Source organism: Ranitomeya variabilis, chromosome 1 (assembly GCF_051348905.1).
Source record: "Ranitomeya variabilis isolate aRanVar5 chromosome 1, aRanVar5.hap1, whole genome shotgun sequence".
NCBI classification, from domain to species: domain Eukaryota; kingdom Metazoa; phylum Chordata; class Amphibia; order Anura; family Dendrobatidae; genus Ranitomeya; species Ranitomeya variabilis.
Window position 1 is genome coordinate 17,009,468 of NC_135232.1, and position 22,310 is coordinate 17,031,777.

The 22,310-nt window shown below is 42.9% G+C and overlaps 1 protein-coding gene across 1 annotated transcript in view; it reads left to right on the top strand.

Annotated features, from left to right (window-relative positions):
• Positions 1–22,310, top strand: part of LOC143793497 (uncharacterized) — a 300,046-nt gene that overhangs the window by 192,483 nt on the left and 85,253 nt on the right. The window lies entirely within an intron of this gene.

Below are 22,310 nucleotides of genomic sequence, written 5' to 3' on the forward strand. Positions count from 1 at the left end.
CAGGTAAGAGGGGAGTGGTTGTATACCCTAGTACACCAACCAGACTAACAAGGTAATACGAACAGGGGTAGCGAACAATACCAAACATACAAATATACACACAGAAATAACAGAGGGATGCACTGGGGAGTAAAGGATGTGGTAAAACCAAAGTAGAAAAAGGAAGGGAATTAAAACACACTCAAAACCTAACAACAGTCACAGATAAATCCACCAAACGCCTTCTCCAATAATGACCACCATCAACCACCAGTCATGCAGCATAAGCTACTCTGACAATGAGTGCTAGCCAGGGCCCAAATTATATAGGAGAGGGGAGTGGCTAACAGTGCACAGCTGAGAGCCTTAAAGCAGGAAAGCTTCCAGGAGCTCTCAACTGAGCAGATTAACCCCTGCGCTGCCAAAAAAAATTTACACTGTTTAATATGAAGGTGAAGTTCTTCTAATCAGCACAGGAGTTGGAGAAATCAGAGGCTGCAGTCTTCTGGCTCCTCTTTGTCATGGTAAACCCATGACAGTACCCCCCCTTCTACAAGGTATCTTCTGAACCTCAGAACCAGGTTTAACAGGGTGTGCCAAGATGCTGGTACCCACATCCTCTCTTCAGGACTGTATCCCTTCCAGTGTACCAGATACTGAAGCAACCGACGAACTAAGAAAGAATCAACAATCTTGGCTCTTTGAAATGCCAAATTTCCATCCACAATGACTGGAGATGGTGGTAGTGGTGATGGTACAGAGGACACAACATATTTTTTGAGTAGAGATCGATTAAACACATTATGGATCCTAAAGGTGAGCGGCAAAGCAAGGCGTAATGCTACATTGATGATGGTCACAATCTTATAAGGACCAATGAACCTAGGACCCAGTATCTAAGAGGGAACCTTCAACTTAATGCGGTGCCCGCATCAAAGCCGGGACATGTCAGCTGTTTTGAACAGCTGACAAGTGCCCGCAATAGGCGCAGGCAGAATCGCGATCCTCCCGCGCCGATTAACTATTAAACTCTGACAGCGGCATTTATCCAGCCTTTGGGCCAGAAATATGCGCACCGCTGACCCCAGTCACGTGATCAGGGGTCAGCGGTGCGTTGGCATGACAACCAGAGGTCTCCTTGAGACCTCTATGGCTGTTGATGCCAGATTGTTATGAGCACCACCTGGTGGTCGGCGCTCATAACAATGCAGTAATTCTGCTACATAAAGGCGATCTGATCATCGCCTATATATAGCAGAGCCGATCGTGTTGTGCCAGCTTCTAGCCTCCCATGGAGACTATTGAAGCATGGCAAAAGTAAAAAAAAAATGTTTTCGCCTCATTCAAAATAAAATCATAAAATCAAATCTACACATATTTGGTATCGCCGCGTTCAGAATCGCCCGATCTATCAATAATAAAAAAAAAAAAGATTAACCTGATCGCTAAGCAGCGTAGTGGTAAAAAAAAGTTAAACTGTCAGAATTCCTTTTTTTTGGTCGACACAACATTGCATTAAAATACAATAACGGGTGATCAAAAGAATGTATCTGCACCAAAATGGTATCATTAAAAATGTCAGCTCGGCACGCAAAAAATAAGCCCTCACCCGACCCCAGATCACGAAAAACGGAGACGCTACGGGTATCGTAAAATTGCTCACTTTTTTTTTTTTTTTTTTTTTTTTTTAGCAAAGTTTGGAATTTTTTTTTACACCAATTAGTTAAAAAAGGACCTAAACATGTTAGGTGTCTATGAACTCGTAATGACCTGGAGAATCACAATAGCAGATCAGTTTTAGCATTTAGTGAACCTGGCAAAAAAGCCAAACAAAAAACAAGTGTGGGATTGCACTTTTTTTTGTAATTTCACAGCACTTGGAATTTTTGTACATGACATGCTAAAACCAACGGTGTCGTTCAAAAGTACAACTCGTCCCGCAAAAACACAAGCCCTCACATGGCCATATTGACTGAAAAATAAAAAAGTTATGGCTCTGGGAAGGAGGGGAGCGAAAAACGAAAACGCAAAACCAAAAAAAGCTCCAGGGGTGAAAGGGATAAGGGCATACAAAGTCAAAGTTTGAAAACTGCGAAATATAAAATTTTTTGGTTAAAACTTTTAATATTTTCATAAATAAATGCAAATAATAAGACCAAAATTTACCATTAACATGAAGCACAATTTATCACAACAATCACTGAGATGTGTGGAAGCTCCAGAGTTATTACCACAAAAAGTGACAGTGGTCAGACTTGTAAAATGAGGCTTGGCCATTAATGTACAAAGTGGCTTGGTCCTTAAGGGGTTAATGTGCCTCCAGTACTGTTGCAGTTTTGTAAGATTTTTTCTGGCTTTAAGAAACACTAAAAGAAATCAAGAACAAAAAATGTGGTAGTCGGTAATGGTTACTTTTTATTAACCAAGCATAGGGGAAAAATTATGGAATCACTCAATTCTGAGGAAAAAATTATGGAATCATGAAAAAACAAACAAAAAACATTCTAACACCACTAGTAGTGTCCAAAATATCAACTTGCATGTTCTCTTCAGGCAGTCATCTTTATAAATCTCATTGGAACGGCACCAAACAAAAGTTCCAGCATCATCACCTTGCCCAATGCAGATTCGCGATTCATCGCTGAATATGACTTTCATCCAGTCATCCACAGTCCACAATTGCTTTTCCTTAGCCCATTGTAACCTTGTTTTTTTCTGTTTAGGTGTTAATGATGGCTTTCGTTTAGCTTCTCTGTATGTAAATCCCATTTCCTTTAGGCGGTTTCTTACAGTTCGGTCACAGACGTTGACTCCAGTTTCCTCCCATTCGTTCCTCATTTGCTTTGTTGTGCATTTCCTGTTTTGGAGACATATTGCTTTAAGTTTCCGGTCTTGACGCTGTGATGTCTTCCTTGGTCTACCAGTATGTTTGCCTTTAACAACCTTCCCATGTTGTTTGTATTTGGTCCAGATTTTAGCCACAGCTGACTGTGATCAACCAACATCTTTTGCAACATTGCGTGATGATTTACCCTCTTTTAAGAGTGATAATCCTCTCCTTTGTTTCAATTGACATCTCTCGTGTTGGAGCCATGATTCATGTCAGTCCACTTGGTGCAAAAGCTCTCCAAGGTGTGATCACTCCTTTTTAGATGCAGACTAACGAGCAGATCTAATTTGATGCAGGTGTTAGTTTTGGGAATGAAAATTGTCAGGGTGATTCCATAATTTTTTCCTCAGAATTGAGTGACTCCATAATTTTTCCCCTATGCTTAGTTAAAAAAAAAAAGTAACCGTTACTGACTACCACATTTTTTGTTCTTGATTTCTTTTAGTGTTTCTTAAAGCCAGAAAGTTGCAATTTGAAATGACTTTAGTTTTGTGCCATGTCTGTGATCTGCTTTACTTTTACAAAATTAAACAACTGAATGAACATCCTCCAAGGCCGGTGATCACATAATGTTTGCTAGAGGTTGTAGTTGTCATCCTTAATCCCGTTCCTTTCACTGACAAGGGTCTTCATTGTGAGCTCCATAAAATAAATGTAGAAATCCCTTTTGTGTTGTAGAAAAAAAATCACATCCAATCTATCTTTCATTCTTATAGGAAATACTTGTGAGAATAATGATTTGTCCCCAAACTGTAAAGAAGATATCAGGAAGCACTCTAATGGAGAAAACCTCATTACCCTTCATGGACCTCCTGGACTTCACAGCACTTCACTTTCTTATCCTCCTAATCATGAGGAACCCTCTCCTGAGCAATCTCACATTGTTGCCACAATTCCAGGTGACAAAGTGGATACAAGATTTCAGTGTGGCACGCAACTCACTAAAAGCTTAAATTTTTTAACACAAAGAAAGCACAAAGGAAAAAAAACATACTGCTGTCCTGAATGTGGAAAATGCTTTACATATAAATCAAGACTTGTTTTACATGAGAGAATTCACACAGGAGAAAAGCCATTTTCATGTTCACAATGTGGGAAGGCCTTCACAGATAAAGGGAGTCTTATTAGGCATCAGAGAATTCACACAGGGGGCAAGCCATATTTATGTACAGAATGTGGGAAATGCTTTACATATAAATTGAGTCTTATTACTCATCAGAAAATTCACAAACGAGAGAAGTCATATTCATGTTCAGAATGTGGAAAATTCTTTACAGATAAAGGGAATCTTCTTATACATCAAAGAATTCACACAGGAGAAAAACCATTTTCATGCTCACTATGTGGGAAGTCCTTCACAGAAAAAGGACATCTTAATAGACATCAGAACATTCATACTGGAAAGAAGCCATATTCATGCTCAGAATGTGGGAAATGTTTTAGAGATAATTCAATGCTTGTTAGACATCAAAGAACTCACACAGGAGAAAAGCCGTATTCATGTTCATTCTGTGAGAAATGCTTTACAGGTAAATCAAGTCTTGTGCAACATGAGAAAAGTCATAGAGAAGAGAAGCCGTATTCATGTTCAGAATGTGGGAAATCTTTTATATATAAAACATATCTTAATACACACCAAAAAATTCACACAGGAGAGAAGCCATATTCATGTTCAGAATGTGGGAAATCATTTACATATAAATCAAACCTTACTTCACATTGGAGAATTCATACAGGAGAAAAGCCATTTTCATGTTCAGAATGTGGGAAATGTTTTGGAAGTAAATCAGAGCTTGTTAAACATCAAAGAATTCACACAGGAGAAAAACCTTTTTCATGTTTGCAATGTGGAAGATGCTTTATAGAGAAATCACAACTTGTTAAACATCAGAGAACTCACACAGGAGAAAAACCGTATTCATGTTCACTATGTGAGAAATGCTTTACAGATAAATCAAGTCTTGTGAAACACGAGAGAAGTCACACAGAAGAAAAGCCGTATCCATGTTCAGAATGTGGGAAACCTTTTTTATATAAATCACTTCTTGCTGTACATGAAAGAGTTCACACAGGAGCAAAGCCTTATTCATGTTCAGAATGTGGGAAATGTTTTATATATAAATCAAATCTTGCTACACACAGGAGAATTCATACAGGAGAAAAGCCATTTTCATGTTCAGAATGTGGGAAATGTTTTTTATATAAATCACATCTTGCTACACATGAGAGAATTCACACAGGAGAGAAGCCATTTTCATGTTCAGAATGTGGGAAATGTTCTAGAAGTAAATTACAGCTTGTTAAACATCAAATAATTCACACAGGTGAAAAACCTTCATGTTAACAATTTGGAAGGTGCTTTGCAAATGAATCACAACTTGCTAAACATCAGAGAAGCCGTAGTCATGTTCACTACGTGGGAAATCTTTTATACATAAATCATATCATGTAAAACATGACAGAAGACATGCATGAAAGAAACTAATTATGTTCAATGTTCTATACATTTTAATAAACATTGCTCATCATAAATGAGTACACCCCCTTTCATCAGTGAAATATTAATTACGATCTTAACTGAAGAACAATTTGTAGAATTTTGCCAACCCTGAGTTCATAGAACATTTTTTGTAATCAAAACATAAAAGTAAGGTTAATAAGTTTAATTACAAAATCTTCAGGCTTACTCAAATTAGTTGATGCAAAACTGAATACACCCCACATCAAAAGCTACTACATCTAGCATTTTGTATGACTTCCATGATTTTTAAGGACAGCACCAAGTCTTGAAGGCATGGAATTAACAAGTTTGTGACATAATACACCAACTATCTTTTTTGTCTTTTTCAAGAACGAGCTGTCTTAGAGCTTGGATGCTGGATGGAAGGTGATGACAACTTGTCTCTTCAGATTTCCCCATCTGTGTTTGGTTGGGTTCAGATCAGAAGACACTGAATCACTTTTACCCTGTTCTTTAAAAATGCAACAGTGGTTTTAGATATCATTATCATGTTGGAAAGTGCAGGTCTAGCAAGAGCATGGAGTGATGGCAGCATCTACTCTTTCACTAGAGAGCAGAACATCTCAATTCACAATGCCATAAATGAAATGTAGTTCTTCGACACTAGCCACTCTCATGCAGCCCCACATGAGGACATGGCCACCACCAGGTTTCACTGTAGGCACCATGCATTTATTATTGTATTCCTCACCTTTGCAATGTCATACAGTTTTGAAGCAATCAGTTTAAAAGAAAAATATTTTGGTCTCATCACTTCAGAGTATAGAGTTCCAGGAATATTCATATACACTGCTCATAAAAATAAAGGGAACACTTAACAGAATATAACTCCAAGTAAATCAAATTTCTGTGAAATCAAACTGTCCACTTAGGAGGCAACACTGATTGACAATCAATTTCACATGCTGTTTTGCAAATGGAATAGACAACAGATGGAAATTATTGGCAATTATCAAGACACCCTCAATAAAGGAGTGGTTCTGCAGGTGTCAATTTTGAATGTTGGTTGTGCTTTCACACTCGTGGTAGCATGAGACGGACTCTACAACCCACACAAGTGGCTCAGGTAGTGCAGCTCATCCAGGTTGTCACATCAATGCGAGCTGTGGTGAGGTTTGCTGTCAGCGTAGTGTCAAGAGGCTGCAGGCGCTACCAGGAGACAGGCCAGTACACCAGGAGACGTACAACCCAGCAGCAGGACCGCTACCTCAGCCTTTGTGCACAGAGGAACAGGAGCACTGCCAGAGCCCTGCAAAATGACCTCCAGCAGGCCAAAAATGTGCGTCTGCACAAATGGTTAGAAATCGACTCCATGAGGTTGGTCTGAGTGCCCGATGTCCACAGATGGGGGTTGTGCTCACAGCCCAACACCATGCAGGATGCTTGGCATTTGCAACAGGATTGGCAAATTCGCCACTGGCGCCCTGTGCTCCTCACAGATGAAAGCAGGTTCACACTGAGCACGTGTGCAAATAAGGCAGAGTCTGGAGACGCGGTGAAGAGCAATCTGCTGCCTGCAACATCCTTCAGCATGACGGGTTTGGTAATAATGGTGTGGGGTGGCATTTCTTTGGAGGGCTGCACAGCCCTCCATGTGCTCGCCAGAGGTAGCCTGACTGCCATTAGGTACCGAGATGCGATCCTCAGACCCCTTGTGAGACCATATGCTTGTGCGGTTGGCCCTGGATTCCTCCTAATGCAGGACAATGCCAGACCTCATTTGGCTGGAGTGTGTCAGCAGTTCCTGCAAGATGAAGGCATTGAAGCTATGGACTGGCCCACCCGTTCTCCAGACCTGAATCCGATTGAACACATCTGGGACATCATGTCTCGCTCCATCCACCAACGTCACGTTGCACCACAGACTGTCTAGGAGTAGGTGGATGCTTTAGTCCAGGTCTGGAAGGAAATCCCTCAGGAGACCATCCGCTGCCTCATCAGGAGCATGCCCAGGCATTGTAGGGAGGCCATACAGGCACGTGGAGGCCACACACACTACTGAGCATCATTTCCTTGTCTTGAGGCATTTCCACTGAAGTTGGATCAGCTTGTAATTTGATTCACCACTTTGATTTTGAGCATCATTCCAAATCCAGACCTCCTTGGGATATTCATTTTGATTTACATTGATAATTGTTATGTTTTATTATTCTCAACACATTCCACTATGTAATGAATAAAGATTTGCAACTGAAATATTTCATTCAGTGATATCTAGGATGTGGGATTTTAGTGTTCCCTTTATTTTTTTGAGCAGTGTATTTTAGCATGTGTCTTGGCAAACTGTAGGCTGGCTTTTTTATACATGGGCTTTAGGAGAGGCTTTCTGTGTGGACATCACCAATGCATGCCATTAGTCTATAGAAAAAAATTGCTTTCAGTTCACCTCTTAATGCTTTGTGAGATCCTTGGGAAGTGATTGGATGAAAAATTCCAGTTGGGACGTGTTGCATTAGCCCAGATAATTTGGGTTGAGATACAAAGGATCTCCAATCTGCCATTATTTGTCCAAATTAAATAAATGCAATGTATCCGAGATAAGAAAATATCACACTGCCTGTGTCTGTCCGTGTAAAATTCTTGTTTGGGTCTCAAATGCCCAGTCACAAGTCCATTACAACCACAGAGATAAGGAAAGTGGAAATGGCTTCTTGCATTACCTCAGTAAGAAAGTATTTTAGTCGAGAATAACAAGGTTGTAAATCATGGAAACTGCTGAATTCCTTGAAACTAGTTGTACCCAGCTTTCTAAGCCATCTGTAGCAAAGAAATCTTAACACACGGACCCCTCTATATCAGAGACAGCGCCTGGAGTTATTGCTTTTATGAATAACACTTATAAAGAGAATACTAAAATGCTGAATTATTAGAGCTATAGAGGGAGATGTAATTGTCTAAATAATAATCAGAGCAAAGTATAAATATTTCCCATAACAATTGCTCCTTTTTATTATTACATTTATCCATCAGATACTTCCCCGTGCTATGAGAGTCTGGTGAGGATGAATCCCGGTCAGTGACGGACATCTTGTCTGTAAATCTCGTCGTATATGATTATTGGAGGAGCTCTGTGATATCCTGCAGATGTGATAACTGACGATCTATGATGTCTGATCTTACGACTCTACATAGTGTCGTTATAACAAATATACCAGTTCTAGCGGTCACATACACTAGTAATACCAACATTTATGTGATGACAGGGTAAATGAATATACTTATTCCCTATCCCCATTTCCACTATATGAGGTCCACCATTCCGGGAGATTGTCTGCAGCCTGTATATATAGGGAATGTTTGGGGACAGCATTTATATCCAGGTCACCATACAGTAGTCTGAAGGTAGCAGGCGTGCTATGCTGCAGGTTCCTTCACCCGGGAGAAGCCATTTATATTCCTGGTGACTACATACTAGATATCAATCCTTAGGCAGTATGCAGGGTACGATGTCAGTGGGTCTCCCAAGACAACTTATAAGAGTCAAAAGTCATTGCTTCGGAGGCTGTTTTGAAAACCGACCTCATTCCTTCGGCGTGTCAAACTCAAAAGGGAAATCGAATGGATCAAATCATTCACAATTCTGGGCAGAATCCATAAAAACAACAAAATATTATCCAAATATCCATGGTTATTTCCTGAAAATATCATCACTAATCATGGACGTGCTTTCACACCTTTCCCAGTCCTCGGAGTGTGGGCATCAGAGGCTTCACTTCAGTTCTTTTACTGGAGTCTCATCTACTGGAAACTTCTTAGTCCTGTGTGTAATAAATTTACCTTGTACTACGTCCAGCTTATACCAACGTTTTAAGCTTTCCTGTAAAATGTATCTGTAACCATGGACTTTCCACCCACCCCACAATCTGGACTGGAACCACATGGCTGCTGGTGAGGTTTCTTCCGTCATAACGGGCAGTATCAAAAGTTTCTTCGTGGAAACAGCTATAGTTGAAAGTCTCATATGGGGTTAGCGGCACTGTGACATATGACAGAATTAAAGGATATTGGCTATGAGTGCATATCCTGCAGTCTCTATGATGATCTTTATAGTCCATGTCTCGGAGCAGGACTTGGTGATACTTATCAGTTTGGTGTCCTAGTCCTCCTTTAGTACTTCACTAAGAGTTAGGGCAAGGGATGCAATTGCCATCAGCATAGTCCAGAGGGGCACAGTCATCATCTTTGATGCTGCCGGGGTTCAGGACTTTTTTTTGCAGTGGCTGGCACTGATTAAAGTATCTTTGCCGTGGAGCTTCAGTGAAGTAGCAGTGGTCAGTAGTATAAGAAATGGCTCACTTTATCTGGGTTCCAGTGTTCTCCTGGTGCCATTGTTTGTGTGCCGCTTATACAGTTGGGGTTTGGGGTGGAGGAAAGAGCACGGTTATGAGTATTGGATGTTTGGGCAACTCCAGGATATATTCAGTGAGGGAACTGTAGGTCTATTGAACATGGAAAGACAATTTTTTATAAACTTTAATCATGGCCCAAAGCTTCAGATCATCTTGGGAAGAGACCAATGCATACTAGGACATGTTCATAAGTACCCACCTTAGGTCGCTGTATGTAGTCTACCTGCAGTCTCTGAAACTGGTAATCTGGATTTGGTGTGCATTTCTGTGGGACTTGAATAGGTCTACCAGGGTTATGTTTCGCACAAATAAGACATACTTTGTAGCATCATTCGGGAACCCTGGGGCACAGCAGTTTTGTAGCACCATGGCACACATAACACCCTTTGAGTGGTGCATCGGGGAAATATGCTACGACAGCCATCATGGGGAACAGGCAGTGTGGGAGATAAATCCTGGTGTTTACATGCAATACCCATGATAATGAACATATGGCAGCCACTTAGACCCATGCGCTCTGTCCGTACAGGGGACCTGGAAGACCTGCAATAGTTTGCGATCGACAGTCATAGGGGCGGTGTGGTGTCAGTCTGCTGTGTCAAAAGGGAGCTTGCCACACTTTCAGTTAGTGAGTCCCCTGGAGTAGCCACTTCTGCTATGGCCGATATAGCTGTCAGAGGTAGTTGTGCTGCTTCCTTAGCTGCCTTGTCGATCAAGGCATTCCCTACTACAAGGGGAGTTTGTTCCTGTGTGTGCGCTGATAGCTGCCCTTCGGGGAATGAGTGCTGTGTGAAGATGCTCTTCGTCCTCATAGGTTTGCCAGCAGAGTCCAGAAAATTACGGCACTGCCAAATCGTGCCAAAGTCATGTGCGACCCTTTAAAACATCTTTTGTCTTAAAATACATTAATCCCTTTACCTTTTCCCAAATAACATGTTGCAGCGAGTGCCTTCAGCTCAGACTCTTGCCTTACCATTGTGGACTACTGTATACCGGTGATGAGTGGTTCATGTATTACTGCCTTACCATTGTGGACTACTGTATACCGGTGATGAGTGGTACATGTGTCATGATCTCTGCAGGCAGAGATCATAGCAAGCCTATAGAGGGACAAGCTCTCGGAAGATGGAACTATACTGACCATGAACTAAGCCTGCCGCGCAACTAGAAATAGCCAGGTAGCATTTCCTATTTATAGCTAGATGCCCAGCTCTGGCCTAAGACCTAAATAGCTAGCAGAGGGAAATATAAGACCTGGCTCACCTCTAGAGAAATATTCCAAAGAAGACAGTAGCCCCCCACATATAATGACGGTGAGTTCAGATGAAACAACAAACGCAGCAGGAAAATAGTCTTAGCAAATTTGAGGTCCGCTTACTAGATAGCAGAAGACAGATAGTATACTTTCATGGTCAGCAGAAAAACACTAACAAAACACCATCCAGAGATTACCTTAAACTCTGGCATTAACTCATAACGCCAGAGTAGCAATCCCTGATCAACGAGAGCTTTCCAGACACAGTAACAAAACTTCAGCTGTGAACTGGAACAAATAGGCAAAACAAAACATGGACAAAAGTCCAACTTATCTAGTAGTAGTCTAGAAGCAGGAACAAGCACTGAGAGGCATCAGATAACATTGTTGACCGGCAAGAAACCACCAGAGAAATGAGCTTAAATAGCGACACCCACTACTGATGGAACCAGGTGAAACAGGAAAGAGGATGACAAGTCCAATTCCACAAGCGGCCACCGGGGGAGCCCAAAATCCAAATTCACAACAGTACCCCCCCCTCAAGGAGGGGGCACCGAACCCTCACCAGATCCACCAGGGCGACCAGGATGAGCCCTATGGAAGGCACGAACAAGATCAGAAGCATGAACATCAGATGCATTGACCCAAGAATTATCCTCCTGGCCGTAACCCTTCCAGTTGACCAGATACTGGAGTCTCCGTCTGGAAACACGAGAGTCCAAAATTTTCTCCACAACGTACTCCAACTCACCCTCAACCAACACCGGAGCAGGAGGCTCAACTGAAGGTACCACAGGTACCTCATACCTGCGCAATAACGACCGATGAAAAACGTTATGAATGGAAAAGGACGCAGGGAGGTCCAAACGGAAAGAAACAGGATTAAGAATCTCCAATATTCTATAAGGGCCGATGAACCGAGGTTTAAACTTAGGAGAAGAGACCCTCATAGGGACAAAACGAGAAGACAACCACACCAAATCTCCAACACAAAGCCGAGAACCAACACGACGATGACGGTTGGCAAAACGCTGAGTCTTCTCCTGGGACAACTTCAAATTGTCCATAACCTGCCCCCAGATGTGATGCAATCTCTCCACCACCGCATCCACTCCAGGACAATCCGAGGATTCCACCTGACCAGAGGAAAATCGAGGGTGAAACCCCGAATTACAGAAAAACGGGGACACCAAGGTGGAAGAGCTGGCCCGATTATTGAGGGCGAACTCTGCCAATGGCAAAAAAGCAACCCAATCATCCTGGTCAGCAGAGACAAAACACCTCAGATATGTCTCCAGGGTCTGATTAGTCCGCTCGGTCTGGCCATTAGTCTGAGGGTGAAAAGCAGATGAAAAAGACAAATCTATGCCCATCCTAGCACAGAATGCCCGCCAAAATCTAGACACAAATTGAGTACCTCTGTCAGAAACAATATTCTCAGGAATACCGTGCAATCGTACAACATTCTGAAAAAACAGAGGAACCAACTCAGAAGAAGAAGGCAACTTGGGCAGAGGAACCAAATGGACCATTTTAGAGAAACGGTCACAGACCACCCAGATGACAGACATCTTCTGGGAAACAGGCAGATCTGAAATAAAATCCATCGAGATGTGTGTCCAAGGCCTCTTAGGAATAGGCAAGGGCAACAGCAGTCCGCTAGCCCGAGAACTACAAGACTTGGCCCGAGCACAAACGTCACATGACTGCACAAAGACTCGCACATCTCGTGACAGGGAAGGCCACCAGAAGGATCTTGCCACCAAATCCCTGGTACCAAAAATTCCGGGATGACCTGCCAATGCAGAAGAATGTACCTCAGAGATGACTCTGCTGGTCCAATCATCCGGAACAAACAGTCTATCAGGCGGACAACGATCCGGTCTATCCGCCTGAAACTCTTGCAAGGACCGCCGCAGATCAGGAGAAACGGCCGACAAAATTACTCCCTCCCTAAGGATACCTGTGGGTTCAGAATTACCAGGAGAGTCCGGGTCAAAACTCCTAGAAAGGGCATCTGCCTTAACATTCTTAGAACCCGGTAGGTATGACACCACAAAATTAAAGCGAGAAAAAAATAAAGACCAGCGCGCCTGTCTAGGATTCAGGCGTCTGGCAGTCTCAAGATAAATCAAATTTTTGTGGTCAGTCAATACCACCACCTGATGCCTAGCCCCCTCGAGCCAATGGCGCCACTCCTCAAACGCCCACTTCATGGCCAAAAGCTCCCGATTCCCAACATCATAATTCCGCTCTGCGGGCGAAAATTTGCGAGAAAAGAAGGCACAAGGCCTAATGACGGAGCAGTCGGAACCTTTCTGCGACAACACTGCCCCAGCTCCGATCTCCGAAGCGTCAACCTCAACCTGAAAAGGCAGATTCACATCAGGCTGACGCAACACAGGGGCAGAGGCAAAACGGCGCTTAAGCTCCTGAAAGGCCTCTACAGCATGAGGGGACCAATTAGCAACATCAGCGCCTTGTCTGGTCAAATCAGTCAGTGGTTTAACGACATCCGAAAAACCAGCAATAAATCGGCGGTAAAAGTTGGCAAAGCCCAAAAATCTCTGAAGACCCTTAAGAGAGGAGGGCTGAGTCCAGTCACAAATAGCTTGCACCTTGACGGGATCCATCTCAATGGAAGAGGGAGAAAAAATATACCCCAAAAAGGAAATTTTCTGGACCCCAAAAACGCACTTAGACCCCTTCACACATAAAGAATTAGACCGCAGAACCTGAAAAACTCTCCTGACCTGCTGGACATGAGAGTCCCAGTCATCAGAAAAAATCAGAATATCATCCAGATATATTATCATAAATTTATCCAGAAAATCGCGGAAAATATCATGCATAAAAGACTGGAAAACTGAAGGGGCATTAGAAAGACCAAAAGGCATGACCAAATACTCAAAGTGGCCCTCGGGCGTATTAAATGCGGTCTTCCACTCATCCCCCTGCCTGATCCGCACCAAATTATACGCCCCACGAAGATCAATTTTAGAGAACCACTTAGCACCCTCTATACGAGCAAACAAATCAGTAAGCAATGGCAATGGGTATTGATACTTAACAGTGATCTTATTCAGAAGCCGATAATCAATACATGGTCTCAAAGAGCCGTCTTTTTTTGAGACAAAGAAAAACCCAGCTCCCAAGGGAGAAGAAGATGGACGAATATGTCCCTTTTCCAAAGACTCCTTTATATATTCCCGCATAGCAGCATGTTCCGGCACAGACAGATTAAACAAACGACCCTTGGGATATTTACAACCCGGTATCAAATCTATGGCACAATCGCACTCACGGTGCGGAGGTAACGACCCAAGCTTGGGTTCGTCAAAGACGTCTTGATAATCAGAGAGGAACTCAGGGACTTCAGAGGGAATGGACGACGAAATAGAAACCAAAGGTAAGTCCCCATGAATACCCTTACATCCCCAGCTCAACACAGACATTGCTCTCCAGTCCAAGACTGGGTTGTGAGACTGCAACCATGGCAATCCCAGTACCAAATCGTCATGTAAATTATACAGCACCAGGAAACGAATAATCTCCTGGTGATCCGGATTGATACGCATGGTTACTTGTGTCCAGTATTGTGGTTTATTATTAGCCAATGGGGTGGAGTCAATCCCCTTCAGAGGAATAAGAGTCTCCAAAGGCTCTAAATCAAAACCACAACGATTGGCAAAGGACCAATCCATAAGACTCAGAGCGGCGCCAGAGTCAACATAGGCGTCCGTGGCAATGGATGACAAAGAGCAAATCAGGGTTACAGACAAAATAAACTTAGACTGAATGGTGCCAATGGAAACAGACTTATCAAGCTTCTTTGTACGCCTAGAGCATGCTGATATAACATGAGTAGAATCCCCACAATAGAAACACAATCCATTCTTCCGTCTAAAATTCTGTCGCTCGCTCCTGGACAGAATTCTATCACACTGCATACTTTCTGGCGTCTTTTCCATAGACACCGCCAGATGGTGCACCGGTTTGCGCTCCCGCAGACGCCTATCAATCTGAATAGCCATTGTCATGGACTCATTCAGACCTGCAGGCACAGGGAACCCCACCATAACATCCTTAACGGCATCAGAGAGACCTTCTCTGAAAGTTGCCGCCAAGGCGCACTCATTCCACTGAGTAAGCACAGACCATTTACGGAATTTTTGGCAGAAAACTTCAGCTTCGTCTTGCCCCTGAGATAGTGCCATCAAAGTTTTTTCTGCCTGAAGTTCCAAATGAGGTTCCTCATAAAGCAAGCCCAAGGCCAGAAAAAACGCATCCACATCGCGTAACGCAGGATCCCCTGCTGGCAATGAGAAGGCCCAATCTTGAGGGTCACCCCTGAGCAAGGAAATCACAATCCTAACCTGCTGAGCAGGGTCTCCAGCTGAACGAGACTTCAGGGACAAATAAAGCTTACAATTATTTCGGAAATTCTGGAAGCTAGCTCTATGCCCTGTGAAGAACTCCGGCAAAGGAATTCTCGGCTCAGATACCGGAGCATGTACCACAAAATCTTGTAAATTTTGTACTTTCGTGATGAGATTATTCAAACCCGCAGTTACACTCTGGAGATCCATTATTGTCAGGTGCACACAGAGCCATACAGAGATTAGGAGGAGAGAGAGAAAAAAGACTGCAGCAAGGCAGACTGGAGGAAAAAAAAAAAAAAAAAAAAAAATTCCAGCAGACTTCTTATAACTCTCCTTTCTCAACCTGGGTCTTTAACACTTTATTGGGCCGGTCAAACTGTCATGATCTCTGCAGGCAGAGATCATAGCAAGCCTATAGAGGGACAAGCTCTCGGAAGATGGAACTATACTGACCATGAACTAAGCCTGCCGCGCAACTAGAAATAGCCAGGTAGCATTTCCTATTTATAGCTAGATGCCCAGCTCTGGCCTAAGACCTAAATAGCTAGCAGAGGGAAATATAAGACCTGGCTCACCTCTAGAGAAATATTCCAAAGAAGACAGTAGCCCCCCACATATAATGACGGTGAGTTCAGATGAAACAACAAACGCAGCAGGAAAATAGTCTTAGCAAATTTGAGGTCCGCTTACTAGATAGCAGAAGACAGATAGTATACTTTCATGGTCAGCAGAAAAACACTAACAAAACACCATCCAGAGATTACCTTAAACTCTGGCATTAACTCATAACGCCAGAGTAGCAATCCCTGATCAACGAGAGCTTTCCAGACACAGTAACAAAACTTCAGCTGTGAACTGGAACAAATAGGCAAAACAAAACATGGACAAAAGTCCAACTTATCTAGTAGTAGTCTAGAAGCAGGAACAAGCACTGAGAGGCATCAGATAACATTGTTGACCGGCAAGAAACCACCAGAGAAATGAGCTTAAATAGCGACACCCACTACTGATGGAACCAGGTGAAACAGGAAAGAGGATGACAAGTCCAATTCCACAAGCGGCCACCGGGGGAGCCCAAAATCCAAATTCACAACATACATGTATTACTGCCTTATCGTTGTGGACTACTGTATGCCGGTGATGAGTGGCACATGTATTACTGCCTCACCATGGTGAACTACTGTATACCGGTGATGAATAGTTCATGTATTACTGCCTTACCATTGTGGACTACTGTATACTGGTGATGGATGGTTCATGGATTACTGCCTTACCAATGTGGACTACTGTATACCGGTGATGGATAGTTCATGTATTACTGCCTTACCATTGTGGACTACTGTATACTGGTGATGGATGGTTCATGTATTACTGCCTTATCATTGTGGACTACTGTATACCGGTGATGAATGGTTCATGTATTACTGCCTTACCATTGTGGACTACTGTATACCTGGGATTAATGATTCATGTATTACTGCCTTACCATTGTGGACTACTGTATACCGGTGATAGATGGTTCATGTATTACTGCCTCACCATTGTGGACTACTGCATACCGGTGATGAATGGTTCATGTATTACTGCCTTACCATTGTGGACTACTGTATACCGGTGATGGATAGTTCATGTATTACTGCCTTACCATTGTGGACTACTGTATACTGGTGAGGAATGGTTCATGTATTACTGCCTCACCATTGTGAAATACTGTATACCGGTGATGGATGGTTCATGTATTACTGCCTTACCATTGTGGACTACTGTATACCGGTGATGAATGGTTCATGTATTACTGCCTTACCATTGTGGACTACTGTATACCTGGGATTAATGATTCATGTATTACTGCCTTACCATTGTGGACTACTGTATACCTGGGATTAATGATTCATGTATTACTGCCTTACCAATGTGGACTACTGTATACCGGTGATGGATGGTTCATGTATTACTGCCTTATCATTGTGGACTACTGTATACCGGTGATGAATGGTTCATGTATTACTGCCTTACCATTGTGGACTACTGTATACCTGGGATTAATGATTCATGTATTACTGCCTTACCATTGTGGACTACTGTATACCGGTGATAGATGGTTCATGTATTACTGCCTCACCATTGTGGACTACTGCATACCGGTGATGAATGGTTCATGTATTACTGCCTTACCATTGTGGACTACTGTATACCGGTGATGGATAGTTCATGTATTACTGCCTTACCATTGTGGACTACTGTATACTGGTGAGGAATGGTTCATGTATTACTGCCTCACCATTGTGAAATACTGTATACCGGTGATGGATGGTTCATGTATTACTGCCTTACCATTGTGGACTACTGTATACCGGTGATGAATGGTTCATGTATTACTGCCTTACCATTGTGGACTACTGTATACCGGTGATGGATAGTTCATGTATTACTGCCTTACCATTGTGGACTACTGCATACCGGTGATGGATGGTTCATGTATTACTGCCTCACCATTGTGAAATACTGTATACCGGTGATGGATGGTTCATGTATTACTGCCTCACCATTGTGGACTACTGCATACCAGTGATGAGTGTTTCATGTGTTACTGGCCTTACCATTGTGAACTACTTTATACTGGTGATGAAGGGTCCTTGTATTACTCTATTTGGCATTGTGCATCCAATGTCAAACCCTCCTCCAAAAGACAATGTATTGAAATAATTAGTAGAATCTCCATCTAGAGTGTGGTGTATATTAGTATCGTTCGTACATAACCTCCGGTTCACACAAGCCACTATCCAGACCTGTAATAGAATCCCCTTTGAATCTCTAATGACTTTATTAGGGTTGTGCCCGGGGCCGTATTTGACATTCTTGCTGCCCTAGGCACTTTATGTGGTCACTTCCTACTGGTAAGTCAGACTAAAAGTGCCCACACCTGTTGGATAGTTTTTTGTAATAGTACAAAAATAAATATACTAACAGAAAAGTAGTTGGTAACTTCCTGCCTGTTGTACCCTACACCACCTCAGAGGAGTCACTGACCGCTCCTGTCGTCAACTCAGCTGCTCCACATCAACAGAGCAGCTATTCCTTCAGGGCTGCTTTCTCAATGGCACATGACAGCTGGCTTCCTGCAGTTAGGCAGCGGGGCGCTGGATGCCAGTCACCATGACAATGGCAGTCACACCCCATCAATAGAGCAGAGTGGAAGAGAAGCCATTCCTCTGTCAACGTGATGTTGATGGAAGTCTTGGAATCACAGGCAGAAGTGGTCTGTGGCAGAGATCAGTGCTAGGCACAAGAGCCCTTAGTAGAACAATGATATAGTCCTGGATAACCCCTTATACACAATACACTAACGTAGGCTGCACTCTCAGATAATAACGGGTTCTGCTCACAGTCTAAAACTGTCTTCACACATCTATTTGAGTTTTACAGTCCAAGAGAAATAGACCAGTTTTCTCTTTGGTGTCATCCTTGTTGTACCCTGATTGATTCTGTGTGTAGAGGTCTCCTTGCTTCCAAACCATTAAAGAAAATCCTTTGGAAGGTATATGTCACGACTCAGTTGTCGGGTGACCCGGGACAGGGGTTTCCTTCCCTGTCCCTAATTCTAGGGGGCGACCTTTCTCGCCCTACTCCCCAGGTTACTGCTGCAGGTGAAGATGCTGGAGCCACGGACTTTGCCTTATCTCCTGTATCCGCCCTCCGTCTGTACCATTCCCCCATCCAGGGAAGAGGGGAGAAGCCTTGCACTACAGTACACCAACCAGACAAGGCAACACACACAAGGGCAACTGTAAATACCAGGCATACAAACTTTAACTCATTTAACAGAGGAATGCACTGAGGAGTGAAAGATGGGGAGAAACCAAAGTAAAAGGAAAGGGAACTATCACATTTACAAACCAAGCAACAATAACCTCATGACCCAGTATCAGCACGGGTTTACTAGGGACCGTTCATGTCAGACTAATTTGATCAGCTTCTATGAAGAGGTAAGTTCCGGACTGGACCAAGGGAACCCAGTGGACGTAGTATATATGGACTTTTCCAAAGCTTTTGATACGGTGCCACACAAAAGGTTGTTACATAAAATGAGAGTAATGGGGATAGGGGAAAATATGTGTAAGTGGGTTGAGAGCTGGCTCAGGGATAGGAAACAAAGGGTGGTTATTAATGGAGCACACTCGGACTGGGTCACGGTTAGCAGTAGGGTACCACAGGGGTCAGTATTGGGCCCTCTTCTTTTTAACATATTTATTAATGACCTTGTAGGGGGCATTCAGAGTAGAATTTCAATATTTGCAGATGACACTAAACTTTGCAGGGTAATCAATACAGGGGAGGACAATTTTATATTACAGGATGATTTATGTAAACTAGAAGCTTGGGCTTATAAATGGCAAATGAGCTTTAATGGGGATAAATGTAAGGTCATGCACTTGGGTAGAAGTAATAAGATGTATAACTATGTGCTTAATTCTAAAACTCTGGGCAAAACCGTCAATGAAAAAGACCTGGGTGTATGGGTGGATGACAAACTCATATTCAGTGGCCAGTGTCAGGCAGCTGCTACAAAGGCAAATAAAATAATGGGATGTATTAAAAGAGGCATAGATGCTCATGAGGAGAACATAATTTTACCTCTATACAAGTCACTAGTTCGACCACACTTAGAATACTGTGCACAGTTCTGGTCTCCGGTGTATAAGAAAGACATAGCTGAACTGGAGCGGGTGCAGAGAAGAGCGACCAAGGTTATTAGAGGACTGGGGGGTCTGCAATACCAAGATAGGTTATTACACTTGGGGCTATTTAGTTTGGAAAAATGAAGACTAAGGGGTGATCTTATTTTAATGTATAAATATATGGGGGGACAGTACAAAGACCTTTCTGATGATCTTTTTAATCATAGACCTGAGACAGGGACAAGGGGGCATCCTCTACGTCTGGAGGAAAGAAGGTTTAAGCATAATAACAGACGTGGATTCTTTACTGTAAGAGCAGTGAGACTATGGAACTCTCTGCCGTATGATGTTGTAATGAGTGATTCATTAATTAAATTTAAGAGGCGACTGGATACCTTTCTGGAAAAGTATAATGTTACAGGGTATATACACTAGATTCCTTGATAAGGCGTTGATCCAGGGAACTAGTCTGATTGCCGTATGTGGAGTCGGGAAGGAATTTTTTTTCTCCATGGTGGAGCTTACTCTTTGCCACATGGTTTTTTTTTGCCTTCCTCTGGATCAACATGTTAGGGCATGTTAGGTTAGGCTATGGGTTGAACTAGATGGACTTACAGTCTTCCTTCAACCTTAATAACTATGTAACTATGTAACTATCACTGATAATCCCACCATACGCCTTCTCATTACCACTAACTCCTATCCTCCAAGGCAAGCAGCATAAGCTAGCTCTGACAATGTGTGTCACAAATAACCCAGATTATATAGGGGATAGGAGTGGCTAACTGTGCTCAGCTGAGAGCCCAGACTCCCAGAGCACCCAACATGGCAGATTAGCCCCTGTACTGCCAAAACAAGTTAACACCGTTTAAAAAGAATGTAAAGTGCTTCTTTTCAGTATAGGAGAAGGAGCAATCAAATGCAGCGGTCTTCTGGCTACTCTCTGTTGTGGTCACCCCATGACAGTATAACATAGAATCATTGAATGTTAGAGTTGGAATGGACATCAAAGGTCGTCGTGTCCAACCCCCTGCTCAATGCAGGATTCACTAAACCATCTCAGACAGATGTCTGTCCAGCCTCTGTTTGAAGACTTCAATTGAAAAAGAACCATGTGCAAATGAGAATGATGATCCTTCTACATGGTGACATCCTCGCAGATATTTGTAGACAGCTATTAAGCCTACCTTTAATCTTTTTTGCAAGCTAAACATTCCCAGATCCTGTAACCGTTCCTTGTAGGACATATTTTGTAGTCCGGTCACTATCCTAGTAGCTCTTCTCTGAACTTGCTCCAATTTTTCAATGTTTTTTCTAAAATGTGGTGCCCAGAACTGGACACAGTATTCCAGATGAGGTCTGACCTATAGTAGAGGGGGATAATTACTTCACGTGATGTAGACTCTATGTTTCTCTTAATCCATCCCAGAACTGTGTTTGCTTTTTTTGCTGTTGCATAATATTGTTGACTTGTGGCAGCCTGTGATCTGTTAGTATACACAAGTCTTTTTCACACATGCTGTTGCTTAGTTCTATTCCTCCCATTCTATAGATGTAATTTTTCAATTTTCTTGACCAGATGTAGAATCTTGCATTTCTCCCTTTTAAACACCATTCTATTAGTTGCTGCCTATTGTTCAAGCTTATCTAGATCCTTCTGAATCCCTTCTCTGTCTTCTCTAGTGTTAGCTATCCCTCCTAGCTTTGCATTGTCTACAAATTTTATTAGTTTACCTTCAGTTCCCTGATCAACCAAATACGCAAAATACACATAATGTATCTATGGGGTCGGTAATATATTCAATGTAATGCCATTTCCCTATTATAGAAACTATATGAGTGGATGTTAGGGGTCAAGTTCCCGCCGCTGCACAGGGGGAATCTCGAACCACGTCCTCTGCGGTCTCCCATTCTTCCCCAGTTGCAAAGGAGCCTGCTCAGCAGAGACGTCGGTCCCAGCGTCTGGCTCAAGCTGATACTGTGCGACTGGTTACTGCTGCCATCCCAGGTTCAGCCATTGTAACCAGCATTGATCAGTGGTGAGCAGACGCTCCAGGGATTAAGTGCTGCTTTTCGTCTACTGAGCATGGCCATTGGACGACCTCTCATTGGAGGTCGGGAGACACATGTTCAGGTCTTCAGGTCCTGTAGCAGCTCTGGACCACTGGGAAGGTCTCAGAAGGCTGCATCTATAAAAGGTTCGCATGGCCGCTCGGCCATGCGCTAGTATAAACGTAATATCGTGTGTGTGGATG